Source organism: Alexandromys fortis, unplaced genomic scaffold (assembly GCF_014885135.2).
Source record: "Alexandromys fortis isolate MF-2015 unplaced genomic scaffold, M_Fortis_MF-2015_v1.1 scaffold_1, whole genome shotgun sequence".
Classification (NCBI taxonomy): Eukaryota; Metazoa; Chordata; class Mammalia; order Rodentia; family Cricetidae; genus Alexandromys; species Alexandromys fortis.
This window is the reverse complement of record NW_026067927.1, coordinates 12798396-12815159: the sequence shown is the minus strand read 5'-3', so window position 1 is coordinate 12815159 and position 16764 is coordinate 12798396. Positions and strand designations below refer to the sequence as shown.

General features: G+C 43.8%; 1 protein-coding gene and 1 long non-coding RNA gene across 6 annotated transcripts in view; one reads left to right on the top strand and one right to left on the bottom strand.

Moving 5' to 3' along the window:
- LOC126502744 (uncharacterized) overlaps nucleotides 1–15680 on the top strand; it is a 56758-nt gene extending 41078 nt beyond the window's left edge. For both annotated transcript variants that reach the window (XR_007592039.1, XR_007592038.1), the window contains 3 exons: nucleotides 2967–3169; nucleotides 10844–11003; nucleotides 14179–15680. This is a non-coding gene — a long non-coding RNA (uncharacterized lncRNA). The remainder of the gene's footprint in view (nucleotides 1–2966; nucleotides 3170–10843; nucleotides 11004–14178) is intronic.
- Nucleotides 1–16764, bottom strand: part of Smpd3 (sphingomyelin phosphodiesterase 3) — an 83168-nt gene that overhangs the window by 54974 nt on the left and 11430 nt on the right. The window lies entirely within an intron of this gene.

Genomic DNA, 16764 nt, shown 5'->3' with positions numbered 1-16764 from the left:
TGATGAATAATTTGACTAAGTCAAATGCAGTAGATGCAAATCTAGGCCTTTGAATGCTTTAAATATAACCCACTGATATAAAAAGCATTGCACTAAATTTTTTAAAGCTGAGCTCTTTCCTAGGGTGAAAGACTTACTTTCTTGATAGAGACATGCTCCCCATAAGGCAACAGAGAATGCTATGTATTTTATAGTCTACAGTAGCAGACTATGTGCCCGCTACATATTACACCTTGAGAGCCAGTTCAGAATCAGAGTAGTGCCTTGAGAAGGCCATTCCAAAGGGCAGGTGGTTCAGGAAGGGTTTTTCTGTTTAATTTGAAAGTCAGTCTATCTCTGGCTCTGTCCCCCTGTGTCCCAGATAAGCCTGAACTATAGTCTTTAATTTATACAAAGATGGGTTTAGAACTGAATTCCCTTTTCTTTTTTTGTTTGAGACAGGAATTCACTATGTAATGTAAGCTGGCCCTGAACTTAACCTTATGTCTCTGCTTCCTGAGTGCTGGGATTGCAGATGTGTGCCACTATGGCCAAATTCTTTCTTGTCTTTTGAGGGATGGGTCCAGACCAAAGAACAAGCCCTATGTCGGGTGTAGAATGGGTTTGCTGGTTGCACCTTTCTTGTGTAGAGAGATGGATGGTGGGGGTTGCAGAATGCTGAGGATGAGGTCAAGGTCTAGGGCAGGATGAAGGAGAGGTACCTGGACAGAATGAGGAAGGGGGTAACACGTGGGCAAATCTGGTCTGGGGCCTCAGAATAGGTGAGAGTAGCAAAGAACTGGAATGTGCCTAGGGGATCTAGCATTTATCTGGCTGGGCCATTTAGTTATGCCTAGCTTCCTTAACTCCTCTGGGGCTGGTTTAGGAAGGGTCAGGTGGGTGTGGGAGGAGCTAATCAGACCTTTTGTGGCTACCGAGGAGATAAGAAGTTCTGCAAGAGATTGACAGCTCTGGAGCTAGGGTCCTGATCCAGATGCTGATTGAAGTTCTGGGATGCAGCTAGAGCAAGGAATCAAACCGAGGGTTCAGGGTTGGGCCTCAGATCTTCCTTTGGGGGGAAATCAATCAGTGCAGGAACTTTGGAAATGCCTGAGTAACCAGGGTAACAGGTAACTCCTTGTCTCCCAGCTGTGGGATGCTGTCTTTTCAGTATTAGATGAGGGAAAGGATAGACTAGGGCTGTCTTTCATACCTTTTAGCACCCATTGACAGCTTTTCTCTAGGACGCCAGCTTCCTACAATTTCCTTGCACCTCCAATGTTACAGAACATTATTTTAAAATGCTCTGGAACATATATTTAATGATGCAAAGATGTGTTTGATTAAATAAAATTCACCTGCGTTCTGGAGGCTGCGTCAGCAACTAGCTGACAGGAAGTGGTGGGGAGGAGCCAGGTGAAGGATTTATAAGGAGTGGTGAGAAAAAGCAGGAGGACTTCTTGGAGACACAAGGAGGTGAGCTAGGTGAGCCATTTGCTATTCAGCTCTCTGGAAAGCAGGCTTCTACCTCCACCTTTGAATCTTGAGTTCTTTAGCGGGACAGAGATTTAGATAAGTTCTCTTAGTAGCTTTGAAAGAGTGGATGCCTGGGGGAAGAGAATTTCCTTAGGCTGCAGCTCTTGCTGTCTAGCCGCTGCTGGTAGTGGTTGAGCTGCAGTTGCTGACTAGGATAGCTGTAGCTTAAAAGGCAGCAATGATTAAAAAAGAGGACAACACTCCAGAGTTTTGATGATTTTTTACAGCAATAACTTCCTTTCTTTCCTATCAAAGATGTCCAGAGGCTTTTCCCTTTCCCTGACCCCAAGCACAGAGGCCCTAGAGCCCAGCATTTTTATTCCATGTAATAAGGACCATGATAATGACAATTGTTCTTTTCTTCATTCCTTCTTTCTTTTCTTTCTTTCTTTCTCTCTTTCCTTCTTTCTTTTTTCTTTATTTATTTGTTTTTCTTTGAGACAGGGTTTCTTAGTTTTACAGCCCTAGCTGTCCTGGTACTAGCTCTTGTAGACCAGGCTGGCCTCAAACTCAGAGATCCGCCTGCCTCTGCCTCCTGAATGCTGGGATTAAAGGCGTGTGTCACCACCACCCTGCAACAATGACAAATGAAGCCTGATTGCTAAAATAGGTGACAGTGCTAATAAAGGCAGCGGAGAGTGGGCCAATAAAGCACCTGCAGCTCTTGTAGAGGATTTGAGTTTGGTCTGCAGCACCCATGTCACTGTAACCCCAATTCCAGGGGCTTTGACTCCCTCTTCTGGCCTCTGCAGGTAACTTCATTCACAGGTACTTAATGCAATACAATCACACAAGCATACATACATATAATTAAAAGTAAAAATAATCTCAAAGTAGCTAACTATTGGAATATATTTAGAAGAGTACCCGACACAGGTCAGTGTGTATATTTGCTATTGATATTATTATTGCTATTCTGGTCACTGATGTTATTATTACTATAATTGTTATTATTACATCAGTTACTACAATTACTATGTGTTTTACTCTTATCATTACTATATGCACAGTTATTATTTGAATATGAGCTATCCTCCATGGTCTTATGTTTTGGATACCTGGTCCCCAACTGGTGTCACTGTCTTGGGAAGTTCTGGAACCTTTGGGAGGTGTGTTTTAGTTGGAGGAAACAGATCCTAGGGGGGGCTGTCTCTGAAGGTTATACCTGGTTCTCAGTTCTGTGTTTCCTTGGGCCATGAAGTGAAGAACACTCTCTGTCTCATTCCTGCCACTAAGAAGTCTTGCCTAAGCATATGGAGCCATACAGTTTAGGGAGCCCTCTGAGGCCATGAGCCTAAATAAATAATTCTTCCCTTCAGTTATGCTGGGCATTTTGGTCTCAGCAATGCAAGAATAACTAGCACAGAGACCAAGCCACTTCATCTGAAGATCATTTTAATCTCATAATCCTGCACAGGAACAGCTAGCTATTCGGTTATTTTTCTTTCTAGATAAAGAAACTGGGGCTCAGAGAGATTGAGGGATGCACCTAAAGATATCCAGCCTGATGCTGAGTCTCTAAGTTTCTCCACTTGCCTGCTTGGAAAGGCTTAGAAGAGATGCTTCACTACTACCCAACCGTCCTTCCATTATCCATGCACAGCAGGGATGGAGGTTTTATTCCTCTACTTAATGCATGGCCGATAAGGACCAGGTGAGTTAAGTGGCTTCCAGAAGGGCCTGCCTCCTCTGAGCTAAGCTGCTTTCCAGTCAGTTGATCAGAACTGCTCTTCAAAATCACAATTTAACCATCCATTGTTCTGTGCATGAGGCAGCTGCCCCCTAGGCCACCCCACTTGGGGCTGCCACAGTGATTAATAAGGATCTTCTGTGTTCATGTGAAGCCTCTCCGTCAAGGCCCCAGAGTGCTTTGCGAGCATTAATTAAGCTTTGTGGTGGTGACTCAGCTCGATGGTGGCCCTAGGCTCACTCTATATGTCTTCAGCTGCTGCAAAAAGAGAACAAATCACCCCCCACAGCAAATCATGGCCTTCTGCCCAGTCAATCCAGTGGGTATTCCCCATTCCTAGCCACGATCATTTGCAGAGTAGACTTCTTCTTGTTCTTTCACTTGTATAGCAACCAGATCTCAGAAGCCATTTCCTATTTGAGTTACAACCATACCAATGGTCCTACCTGGTGCCCATATGCTGGCCCAATTGCACTTCGGGGTTCACCAGCATGTCAAGGCCAAATGCATCTGTATACAGGGATCACTGGTGTCAACCCATCCTTGAAACACCATCTGCATCCTACTCCCCTCCCTGTTCTTCCCTCAGACTCAGATTTGCCCTCTGTCATCTTCCACTTACTTAACGCGGCTCTGTCTGCCTGAGGCTTATTGAAAGGCGGGCAGAGAATTCTTAACTCTGGATAAAGAGCTTAAGCCTCTACCTGAGGATGTAGGGAGTCCCAGAGGGAAAGAGGATGTGGCCACAGGTGTGCTTCAGCATGGTCCTAGAAGCAAATGTGATGATGGGAAGGCAGAGGCAGGGGCTGACAGTGAGACGGGAAAGCAAGACGGGCTTCCAACAGAGCGGTGGCAATGAAGCAGAGAGAAAGAATTTTAATTTAGAAAGGAGGTCTACAGCTGGACGGTGGTGGCACACACCTTTCTTTAATCCAAGCACTTGGGAGGCAAAGGCGGATCTCTGTGAGTTCAAGGCCATCCTGGTCTACAAGAGCTTGTTTCCAGGACAGACTCCAAACAAAGCTACAGGGAAACCCTGTCTCAAAAACCCACAAATAAAATAAAATAAAAAAATCAAANAAAAAAAAAAAAAAAAAAAAAAAAAAAAAAAAAAAAAAGAAAGAAAGAAAGAAAGAAAGAAAGGAGATCCTTAGGACTCAGTGACTATCTGGAGGTAATACCACAGAGATTTTTACTTCCTGACCATGAGACAGAGCCAATCTGCTTTGGGAGTCAGAGCCAGGTGACTTCTGTGAGTTCAAGACCAATTTGATCTACATAGCAAGTTCCAGACCAGTAAGAGTTAAATTACCCAATGAGACCTTGTCTTAAAACAGACATCAAAAACACAATAAAACAAAAATCTGGGCAGTGATACACAATTATAATCCCAGCACTCAGGAGACGGAGACGTGAGGATTAGAAATTCAAGGTCATTCTTGTTGAGAATCCAGTTTGAGACCAGCTTGGGTCTCAATACATGAGACCTTGTTTTAAGAAAAAAAGCAGCATTAATTGAATAAAGACTAGGTTTCTGTCCTCTGAAATGGTAAGGTGAAAAAAATTTCTCATCATCATTAAACCCCAGAAGAAATTCTCAGCAGGAGAAATTTATTTTGCGCTAGAGAGGAGGTTTATTTTTATTTTTACAGAGCGAGAACCAATCCCTCCCTTTTTCCAGAACCACAGAAGCTGCATATGTCGAGCCAGGTTGAGGAATAGAGCTCCTCAAAGTCAGGAGCTGGAAAAGTATGCAGGAGGAAACTAAGACAAGGCTCAGAGAAAGAAAATACATTTGCTGTTGAAAGAAAAATAGAGCCCAGCTGTTTGAGGGCCTGCCCAGGCGAAGAACTGGCAAAGATGAAGCTCCCCTCCTACTCAGGAGTTCTTTGCAGTCTGCTGCTGCTGAGAGCTGGAGAAGAAATGAGGGGAATTTTTCTCCTTGGCTACAGATCTGAGAGGGCTGAAACTTGCCTCCTATAAATATATATATGCCTTCTATTTATTTTGACCTCCAGGGAGCTCTGGGCAAGCTTCTGACTTCCCAGAGTCTGGCTGTCCAGCAATGGTTCTCCCATTGAGGAGAAAGTTAAAGCAAAGGCTTTTAGTGATTCTGTTCAGCTTTTAAAAAGTCTTGACTTTTTCACCATTGTCCCTTACCATGGCCCTACTCTGCTTTCTAGGATTTTTGTTAGAATCATGAATAGGGTTTTGCACAAGTGTTCAAAGTTACTATCTCATTGATTTTCCCAACAATCCACTGCAAGATCTCCCCCTTGCAGTGAATCATTGGTTCAAGTTAGTTTTTCTCAAGGCACAAAAGAGATTTCAAAGATCATCTGTTCATCCTACCCTGTGATCTGCTCCACGAGGCTGAAGACTTTACCTAGGCATGGAACACTACAAACAAACAGGCTCTGGCTTTTCTCCCTTGGGCCTTAGTCTGATACCTTAGACCTCTGCTTCTGGCTTAGTCAAGGGATCTTGGGCCAACTCATTGTTTACCCACTGGCAGGTGTTTTCTAAGCGCGACACTTGTATGGCCGGGGTACACTGCGCAGGGAAGAGGAGTGGCACAAATGAAGCTGCTCACGGGGGCATCTGGCAGCTCTGGAGCCTGAAAGTGACTGTGTGCTGGAGGGACTGACGGGACAATGCCAGCCCATGGCAAGTCTCAAAGCTAACCCTAAGTTTTTCAGAGTAGGCAGATGAGTGAATCTGCAGGGGGAGGGGCTGGTAGGTGAATGGCCAAGCCAGGCCAGGTTGGTACTAGGTGGTGGAAACATGGAGAATACGTATTTCCACTGTAGGAGAAGTAGAGGAACACTTTCCTGAAGAGCTGGGACCTGGGTTTGCCAACTCTCTCCCTTGTGCCCTGCTGAAGGGAACTCAGTCAAACACATGGACACCCAGCTTCTACCACAGAGCCTGGCCGTGTGAAAGGTGCTCAGGGCATGCTGAGTGAGTGGTTTTAACTAGGAGGAGGAGGGAGCTCTGATGTTGATTGTGGGCCATATTTTCCTCAAGAAAAATTAAACTTCAAATTTAAGAAAGAACAAAAGTAAAAATATGGAGCTGTTACTTTTCTTGCCAAAAAAAAAAAGTAAAAATATAATAAAGGCTCAGCGGATCATCTGAATTATTGCAGCATCAATCCTGTTTCATGTTTATAAAGGCACAGCTCAGTTCAAAATAGAATCTTTACATGAATCAAGACATTTGCCCAGCATCTAAGCAGGCTGCATGGATGTCAGACACGAGTACACCAACAGGAAAGTGAGTATTGATTTGATAACCCCGTCTGATCTTTGACAACCCCATGTGCTATGTCATTATAAAAACCGGACACAAAGGAAAAGTGGTGTACTGGCTGACCCAGGTCATGCTGACAACCAGTTCCTGACCATGCCTAGAAGCTTCTATGAGTCTCCCTAGGGCAGTCTGAAGCTGATCTCTCCTTAGTCTGGTAGCTCACCCCTGCAACTTGGCTCCTATACAAGTAACTCATCGATGGAAGTTGCCAGTAGTAACTACTGCATATGTGAGGGAGACATATTCCAAAAAGCTGTGAAACAATGGAAAGCTCTTAACAACTGATTTAAAATCAATATGGTGAGAGAAAGAACTGCTCAGAATAGAACTACCCCAAGAGGCCAAGGGGCACAGCTACTTAGTGCTGTTTCATCAGCGCACTTATTTCCCACCCTGCCATGTGCACACATTTCAACCTTCCCTACAGACTCAGTGTCAGCCTCAGGCTGCTGGAGTTGATTAATAACAGAAACAACAGTAATAACTATGTTTATAGGTTGTTTATCTCTAAAATACTTTGTGTTTTTAATTGTACTCTTATCAATCCACATATTGATACAATTACTCCCACTTTACAGGTGGGGAGGCTTAGGTATCCTAGGTTCACTCAGCAACCAAATTTCAAAGCCAGGATTGGATGGGGAACTGCAAATGACTGGGGTAGGGGGTGTTGATGCACTGGGAGCAGTCATCAACACTTCAAATGTGGGAGCTGAGACATTAAATCAGAGAAAGGAAAGAGAGGTGTAGGCAGGACAGAAGAGAGAAGAAGGGCTTAGAAAGCGGGGGCAGGTATAGGATGGGTTCACTTGAGGATCCCTGTGTTCCCCCAGGCTCAAGGCCCAGGAAAACAATGGAAAGATAAGGCAGGCCTTCAAGGAGGGAACACCAGGCCTCAGACAGGGTCACTTCCATTCCTCCTGCCAGGTTCCCTGGGTTTCCCATACTAGTATCCACCTTCACCACATCCCATTTCCTTGTTTGCTTTGGTGCATCTGAGTGGCCTATGTCTCATCCCAAGAGCAAGAAAATAAACATCACCGTGGAGACAAACTCACTTGATTCCACTTACAGCAGCTAATGGCCCAAGATTTTCCAGCTTGAAGGCTCTTTTGCTTCTGTGAGCATTGCCCGGGAAGATTTGGCCATGGAAAAAAAGCATTAGGAGGCAGCAGGCAATAAACTGTGTCTGATCGGAAAGACTTGGACTAGTGCTTGATGGGTATGTTAGAGGCAACCCTTGCAGTAGAACAGCAATGCAGGTCACTTCATGCAACCACTGGCACTCTGGTTTGCAAACTGAATTCCCTCTCCCTTCCCTGCACATCTGCAGGGAGCAGGTGCAATAGCAGAAGGGGCTGGCTGGCTGGCTCCAGAAAGGACTTGTTGCTTGGACTTTCAAAGGAGAACAGGGATTATCCTTTTGTCCCCAGATGATCCCGAGTCTGGGCTTTAAAGGTCAGGAGGTAAATAGCAAGCAAACATGGTCATAGAGAGCAAAGGGCTTTCCAGGAAGTCATGCTAGGAAGCAACATCTAACCCCTGCTTTTTTGTGTCTGTCTATGGGAGGAAGAGCTAGAGCATTATTTATTTATTTATTTATTTTACAAAAGGCAAGCCTGAGGTTTCCATGTTGTAGAACCTTTCACTTGTGCCAGGATCTGGACTAGGAGCTAAAAAGGGTCACAACTGCTCTCTGGCCTGGAGAGAGAAACAAACCTGGACACAGATAACTATGCCACATCAAGATGTCTGGAGCCTAGAAAAGGCTACAACCCATCAGTTTCTAGAGTTTGAGAACTACAGTAACATCAGAAGGTTCCAGCAGAGGGCAGAGGGTTCTGTGGCTTGGTGGTAGAATACTTACTTAGCATGCTCAAGATCCTGGGTTGAATCTTTACCATTGGGAAAAAAACTATCTAAGTGGACAGTTTTAACTATGAGCAAAGCAGACCAGACTGACTCAGTAGGGGGAGTCTCAGTGATATAACCAAACTTGGCTATCATGTGGGGATAATGCTCTGTGTGTAAAAGACAGGAAAGACTTGTGAGGGTCTAAGTAACTGCAGCATTATGGATCTAGAGTTGGTTCTGGCCTACTCAGAGGTGGATGTAGAAACCCTGGAGCATGATTGCTGGTGATTGGGCTCCAGGATATCAAAGCCAAGACCTATTGCCTTTTTAGACGGGCTCAGTCCTGTCATGTAAGATACTGCAAAGCTCTGTATAATCAGTACTTCCAAGCAAGGAACTAGCCAGGGCTTCAGAACTGCTTAGCACTCTTTTGTTTAGCAATGTGGTTCTAAAAATTTCAATAAGTCCCCATTGTGATATAGAAACTACTGTGCTGGGCTGCATTTCCAGAAAGGATCTGGGGAGTCCTGAGGGCACTGGGTCTCAAGACTCCTGCACATCCAGGAACACAGTAATTTCTGTTTCAGTAAGAGCTTGGGTACCAGCAATAGGCACCACAGCCCTGTCTTCTGGGCCTGGGGGAGTAACATGATCAAGTGTAACCCAGCTAGGAGGAAATGGATGTGTGACCTGTCCTAGCAATGAATGTATATATAAGACCTCTATTCTTTTCTGAGGGAGCAAACTGCTCCTGGAACCAACAAGTGGGTTTGTCTTAGGAAAGAGGAGTAAATTTAGATCTCTAGTGAGGAAAAGAACAACGTGGAGCTGGAAATCCAGCAGTGAATGTAGAGGAGGCCACGCATCCAAGGTCAGCTTCCATCTGACAGCAGTAGTAGCTGGCCTCTCTTTTCTGTTCCCCATTACCAATATCTGTTCTCTGCTGTGGGGTGAACATCCCCACCAACACGCATTTGAAATATAACCCCCATTGTGAAAGGTGGAAACTTGATCTAAATGAGATGAACCTTTGGGAGGTAATTAAGATTAAATGAGGCCATAAGGGTGGGGCCCTAATCCAATGGGACTGTGGCTTTTCTAAGAAGAGAAAAGGCCTAAACTAGAATTGTCTGTCTTGCCATATGATACCTTATGTTGCCCTGGGACTCTTCAGAAAGTGCCTCCAAACAAGGACCTTACCAGATGTGGCCAACTAATCCTGACCTTCCCAGACTTCAGCACCATAAGTCAAATAAACCTTTATTCTTGGTAAATTACTTGCTCTCTGGTATTCAGTTAGAACACAGGGGAGGCAGTAAGACATCTGCATCATCTCTTACGCTTCCCTGCATGCTAATCGTAATTTCTTTTCATCTCTAGTAATGCATAGGAACATTTTCTTCAGAGATAAAACGTAAACACATAAAAGGCCACTGTGGTTCCCTTCCGTATATTTGGTGCAGATGCTTTTCCCTGCCTCCTTAGTCATGCCTTTTATTGACTTCAATGCTAGGGCTACGAGTTGCAATTCTGTGGTGAGAATCAATTTCATAGGCGTCAATAAACTAAGAGGAGGATTAATTCAGACACTGAAACTGAGCATGGCAGCTATTTTGGGTCATGTCCACTTTTCATTCCTGAATGGACTGTGGCTCACCCATCCTTTCTCCATCTGGCACCTCAGCCTTCATTCTGAATTTTGTATATTGAATCTGGGCACGTGCCTATGGGGAAGCCCTAGGCTAATGTTCAGTTTTGTCCCCAGCCCATTGCACTGTTACTATAAAAACAATGCAGAAGAGATTTGGAAACGTGTCATATAGAATCCTCATCCTTCTCACAGTCATATTCTTTTTGACCTTCCCCTTCAATCTGGGTCCATGTGCAGAGCGGCTATACCAGGACACTCTTTATGGTCTATTTACTCAGTTAATGTTAGATGTGTCTCCATGTGGCCTTTGAGTCTTCGAGAGCATCATTTCCAGTGGCTGCAGAATGTCGTGTCGAGTGGATAGACATGCATTATTTAATCATTTGCCTTCTGTGCATATTATTGCTGGAAGCCAGGTCATCTGACCCGATTTGGCTCATCATGCACATTTGTCAGTCCCGGTACAGGGAGGGAGCATTTATTCATAAAACATGTACTAACTGTCAGCCAAAAGCAAGGCATTGTACCAGTGAGAAGATGGGTTTGAGGGAGTAAGAAAGAAACTGTGATCTGTAGTACCCAGTTGCTTGAGAGTCTGTGGCAGGAGGCAGGCCCCCTGGAGCCACCCACTCAGGGGACTGCTAGGACCGCTGACTTCCAAAGAAGTTATTCCACATCTATTTTAATGGAAATGGGCTCTTGAGTAATTGAGACTTGTCTTTTAGACATTAGACATTTATTTGTTACTGATGATAAAGCAATAAAGTTTGGAAGTAATTTAATCAAAATGAATAAGCAGATTCTTGGGATTTTTCCTACAGTTACATCAATGATTGTAAAAATCAGTGCCTTTGTATGCTTCCTGCGAGGGACAGGAACTTGGAGCTGTCCTGACGGGAAAAACCTGGGCCTTTCCCCATATGGATTCTGAATTATCACACACAGAGGCTGGAGTGGGAAGACTGGAAACTACCGTTTGATGTAAGAATGCCCACTGTTTACTGAGCTCTTGCAGCAAGACAGCCGCTGTAGCAGGCTCATTACTGAGAAATATGACTTTTGTGTTGAGTCTTTTATGGTAGGTACTATTTTCTCCATGTTTAAGGAGGAGGCTGTGAATTAGAAAAGTCAAGCGACATGCTAGAGGTTTCTTAGCAACATCTCTTCTCTGAAACCAGATAGCTGTATAGGATTTCATGAAACCATTTTCCCCAAAGAGTGGTCTCATGAACATTTTGCCTTCCAAAATAAAATGCTTAACTGGATAACAATCTAGTCTAGGGAAGAGAAATTATATATAATAATTTTAGAAAGCACTCAAAGTAATTTGCATTCCAATGAGAGTATGTACTTTGAGTTGAAATTGATAAGAATATATGTTTAGAATTAGTAAAGTTTATTTTTGCTCTTTCAAAGAGACTAACTTGTAGTTATAAAAGCCTTTGAATTAACATGCCACATAAATTGGGCTAAACCCTCACTCATTTTATTGGTAGATTAAAAACCTTCGAGTATTTACTGACTTTGTGTTCTGCCCTGAAAAGTCAGGAGGCCAGACCAGGAGCCAGTGAATCTCAGCAGCAAGGCAGGATCTGGTTTTTGAATTGTCAGCTGGATATGTATGGTCGGCAGAAGGAAACTCACATAGTCTCTCCAGTACTGCGGCAGCTTTTAAAACCCAACCTTGCTGCTTTTCTTGATTACTTCAATAACCTAGTTCATGTAATCGTGCAAGTCAGAGAGAGCCATAGGTTTCATTTTTGGATGGCATAGAGTGGGCGGTGATTTATTCTGATTCATTCGTGGGAACCTTCCTTTCCACCTGACTGGGAATGCCTAAATGTTCTCATTGCCACCCACAGGGGCATCCCTGTCTCAAATTCAATCCCCTTTCCCTACCTTCAGGTCCTCAAAGAGACCTGTCTGCAGGCATGTCCACCATCCCTGCCCATCTACAGGAGTGGTCCAATCTACAGGCTGATGTACAACACACCCTAGAAGCTCTGTAATGAGTTTGGAGCTAGAGATGAATTCAGGAGTCCTTAGCATACAGAGAGGAGCTACATCTGAAGCACAGGCAGAAGGGTCAAGCACAGGAACCTACACATTTAGAAAAGTCACGCGAGCTATTACCATGCAGGATGCAGGGGTGGAACACACACACTGAGGCATGAGAACAAAGGTAGGGGAATAAAGCATTCAGGGCAAAAAATACAGCATTCCAAACAGAGAGTGACCCAAGGACCTGGCCCTGCCCAGAGGGTTAGGTATATTAGCCTGCCCAGACTTCTGTGTAATAGTCTTTAAAGTTTTTTTTTTTTTTTTTTTTTTTTTTTTTTTTTNTCCAAACAGGATTTCTCTGTAGCTTTGGAGCCTGTCCTGGGAACTGTCTCTCATAGACCAGGCTGGCCTTGAACTCACAGAGATCTGTCCACCTCAGCCTCCCGCCTCCTGAGTTCTGGAATTAAAGGCGTGCGCCACCACTGCCTGGGTTAAAAGTAATTTTTAAACATAGAATATTAGCATTAAAGAACACTGGAAGAAAAAGTGGAACGAATAAATATGTCTCAATTCTAATTTTCCAAACACACCAAATGTTAATTTTGGTATATTTTCTTCCAGTGGCTCTTTGGTGGTTTAGGATTTTTAAATGCAATCATAATTACACTGTATGTAAAATGTGCACTAAATTTAACAGTCATAAGTATCAATCTACAGCAGTCTCTTGAAACACGGCAACTATCATTCCAACCACATCAAACTCAGTATCACCTTTTAATTCACTCTTAATTATACCACTCCTTTCTATTTTCATGTATGTTTTGGTTACTTGATGTTAGGCTTGCGTAGTATGTAAATTTATACCCACGACTGTCGTTTGGCCAGTTTCTTGTACTGGCGACAGACCTTTGCCTCACATATTTTGATGATAAGGTACTGAGTGTACAAATGTTCAGAACAGTAATGCCTTCACAATTGCTTCTATGAATATGAAATTACCCTTTTATGCTGCTTGATGCTGCTTATTGCCTTAAATTGTGCTTTGTCTGATCCAGCTACTCCTGCTTTTCTTTTGTTTGCATTTACCTGCTATAGCTTTGCCTACCCCGCAGCCGTTTTTGTTTCAGGTAAGTCTCTTGTATTAATTTAATCTAGGGACCTTTGTCTTCCACCAGGAGAGTGTTAAATGCTTATACTGATTGTTGTAACCAACAATCTGGGTGGCTTCCTGCCAGTGTGTTTTGTGTTTCCTGCATTTTCTTTCTTTTGTGACTTTTGAGCCGCAGCTGGTGACTTCTTTGCTTTCCTGCAGCAGTGTGGAAGGGAGACATCTTGTTTCTCACTCCACTGGTTTGCCTTCTGTTGCCGCCATGGAGTGCTTTAATTTGTCTGTGTTCAGTTTCTAAGCAGCTCAGCTTCTCTCAGCTGGCCCTACTCATCTCTATAGAAAAGTTCTAAAGGCTTGATGCTGATTTTTGTTTGCCAACTCCAGAATAGGAGTCCTGTGTGTCTGGAGAAGGAGAGAGCAAGCCGCTTTCAGGAGATGCTCTCATTGCTTCTTGAGAGATGAGGGACACCAAACCCTTTCCAGAGGGCGTCCGCATCTGGCAATGGTGGGCACTGGCAAGGCAGAAAGTGCTCATTATCACCTGGGGGGAGGGGGACTTTCCTTCAGGCTCTTCTGGCCCTAGAATAAAAGTAGCCTGGGTAGATCTGGTCTCAGTTGGCAAAGCCGAGCTCTGTCAGGCAGAGGCTCTCAGGGCAGAGGAACAGTGGAAGGGGATGTAGGGGACCTGATCTGGCTCTTGCCTAGTTAGGTGGTGCAGGGCATATCAGTCTGAGCTGTGACATTTCCCGGGCACACAAATTATTTTAAAGGTCCTTTAAGTGACTTGTAAATGGAATTTCAGTGAGGGCTCTTCTGGTATCTCCATTTGCCTTTTGTCTTTGAAAGGTAGTACATGAGAACTCTCTACAGCACAATTAGAAGTCTTAAATTGTTTAAATTTCAACACTGGGTGGGAGGAAGGGAGAAGCAGGAGGAGAGGAGGGAGAACTGGGATTAGTATACAAAAAATTAATTAAAAAAATAAATTTTAACAAAGGAATCATTTAATTTGTTCTAATGGTTGCTCTTCTGTATTTCCTGTCACAGAGGTGCTGATTTGGGGAGGCCACTGCTACACCCACATACAAGGAGGGCTGAGGGCTGCAAAAGGCAGGCGCGCTAGCGGAGTTGGAACAACCTGCTTCACATCCCAGAAGGTCTTTAGAGGAAGCACAAATGCGGTAGGCCTGGAGGCAAGTAGCACCCAGGAGAGCAGATGCACTTCAGTGGACTCCACAGGCTGGTACCAGAATTCAGAGGTAACATCTCTGGAGTCTGGATTAGCAGGTGTCAAGGAAGCCTTAGGGCTGGGACAAGACCAGGCTTGGTCCTGGGAGACAAAAGTTACAACTAGAATCTTCATGATGCTCTGGCCTACAAGATGAGGATGGCCATTGCCAAACCTTCAGAGTACCAGACAAGGAGACTGAGGTCCAGAGATGTAGGTGATATATTCAGGCTCACTCAACAAACCCACTCACATGTCTTACTTCATCTCAAAGTATTTCAATGTGTTGGCTTTTCCTCTTCTATGTGCTGGTGTGTACTCTCTAACTCAGGTTTTAACATCTAGATCTAACACATGAGTGTGTATATATATATATATATATATATATATATATATGTGTGTGTGTGTGTGTGTGTGTGTGTGTGTGTGTGTGTGTTTCCCCCAGAGAATTAGCCATTCCTCTATGCTCTCTGTCCAGGCCTCATCTTGTTACACTTTAATTATCTGTCTCTTTAAGTCCCTGCAGGAGGGGCTGGAGAGAAGGCTCAGAGGTTAAGAGCATGGCCTGTTCTTCCAAAGGTGCTGAGTTCAATTCCCAGCAACCACATGGTGGCTTACAACCATCTGTAATGGGGTCTGGTGCAGGCATACACACACAGAAAATATTGTATACATATTAAATAAATAAATTAATTTTTAAAAAAAGTCCCTAGCCGGACGGTGGTGGCGCACGCCTTTAATCCCAGCACTCAGGAGGCAGAGGCAGGTGGATCTCTGTGAGTTCGAGACCAGCCTGGTCTACAAGAGCTAGTTCCAGGACAGGCTCCAAAACCACAGAGAAAACCTGTCTCGAAAAACAAAAAACAAGAACAAAAAAAAGTCCCTGCAGGACCAAGTGCCTAAGAGCAGGCATGTTGGGCTGTACTCTATACACAGTCAGAGCACAGTGGATTTTATTTTTTTTTTAAGGTTGATGAATTTACAACCCTCCACTCATGCATAGATTACCATGGCTTGGTCCTATTAAATATGTAGTCTCTTTACAATGGAAATGCTAATTGCCTTGATTTTATTGTTACAAATTGCATGCATGTATCAAATTATTATACTGTACCTCATAAATATGTATAAACACTATGTCAATTAAAATGAATGAATATATAAAAATACTTTAAAAATGAATTATTTTGAAATGATTTTCTTTTAAAAAGATTTATTTATTTTTTAAGAGTGTAAGTGTTTTGCCTGCATGTTTGTCTGTGAAGCCTGGTGCCCGTAGAGGCCAGCAAAGGGCATTGGGTGCTCTGGAACTAGAGTGATGTGGGAGTGTCATATCAATCTGTTGATTTCATTGGCTGAGCAATAAAGAAACTGCTGGCCCTGATAGGTTAAAAGATAGGTGGGCGGAATAAACAGAATAGAATTCTGGGCGGAAGAGGAAGTGAGGTCAGACTCTGCTCTACTCCCGAAGAGACGCCATGCTCAGCTCTCCCGGGTAGACGCGATAGCTCTGCTCTCTGAGGCACACGCGATGAAGATGGACATAGGCTAGAATCTTCCTAGTAAGCGCACCTTGGGGTGCTTACAAACATTACTAGAAATGGGCTAGTCCAGGTGCGAGAATTAGCCTGTAAGGGCTAGAGTTCATGGGCCAAGCAGTTAAATGAATACAGTTTGTGTGTTGTTATTTCGGGCATGAGCTAGCCAAGCGGCTGGGGTGTTGGGGACGCAGCCCCGCCGCTTCCTATTTCAACACTAGAGTCATGGATGCTTTGAGTTACTGAAAGCATCTGGGTCCTCTGGAAGTGAATTATCATGCAGGTTCTGAGAATCAACCTGGGTCCTCTGGAAGAGCAGCCAGGGTTCTTAACTGCTGATCCATCTCTCCAGCCACAAACGTTATGTTCTTTAAGGTTAAAGTTCAGAACTGTAAAACTATGCCCACTCAGATTCCATTGCTTTGTGCTGCCCCTTGTTGAGAATACTTCTTAATAGCGTATGTGTCTCTCCTAGAACTCAGGAGGCAGAGGCAGGCAGACCTCTTTGAGTTCAGTGCTGGCTTGTTCTATATAACAAGTTCCAGCCAAGGCTACTCAGTGAGATCATGTCTCAAAATAAATAAATAAATAAATAAATAAATAAATAAATAAATAAATAAGAATTGACTAACTCACTTAAGCCAAAGACTGTCTCATTTATTCCTATTTCTTCTGTGTCTGGCATAGGGGTTATTAACAAATAGGAGCTAGGTGAGTAAGCTGTGAACATCGCTGAGCATTCACAGTGTGCCAGTCTGTCTGTCTGATCATAGAAACCTAAGAACTGGCATATCAGAGCTGTTGTTTATGAATGACAGGTTAAAAAGGCACTGCTGTCGCAGCCATGAAGTAACCATAAACCACTTC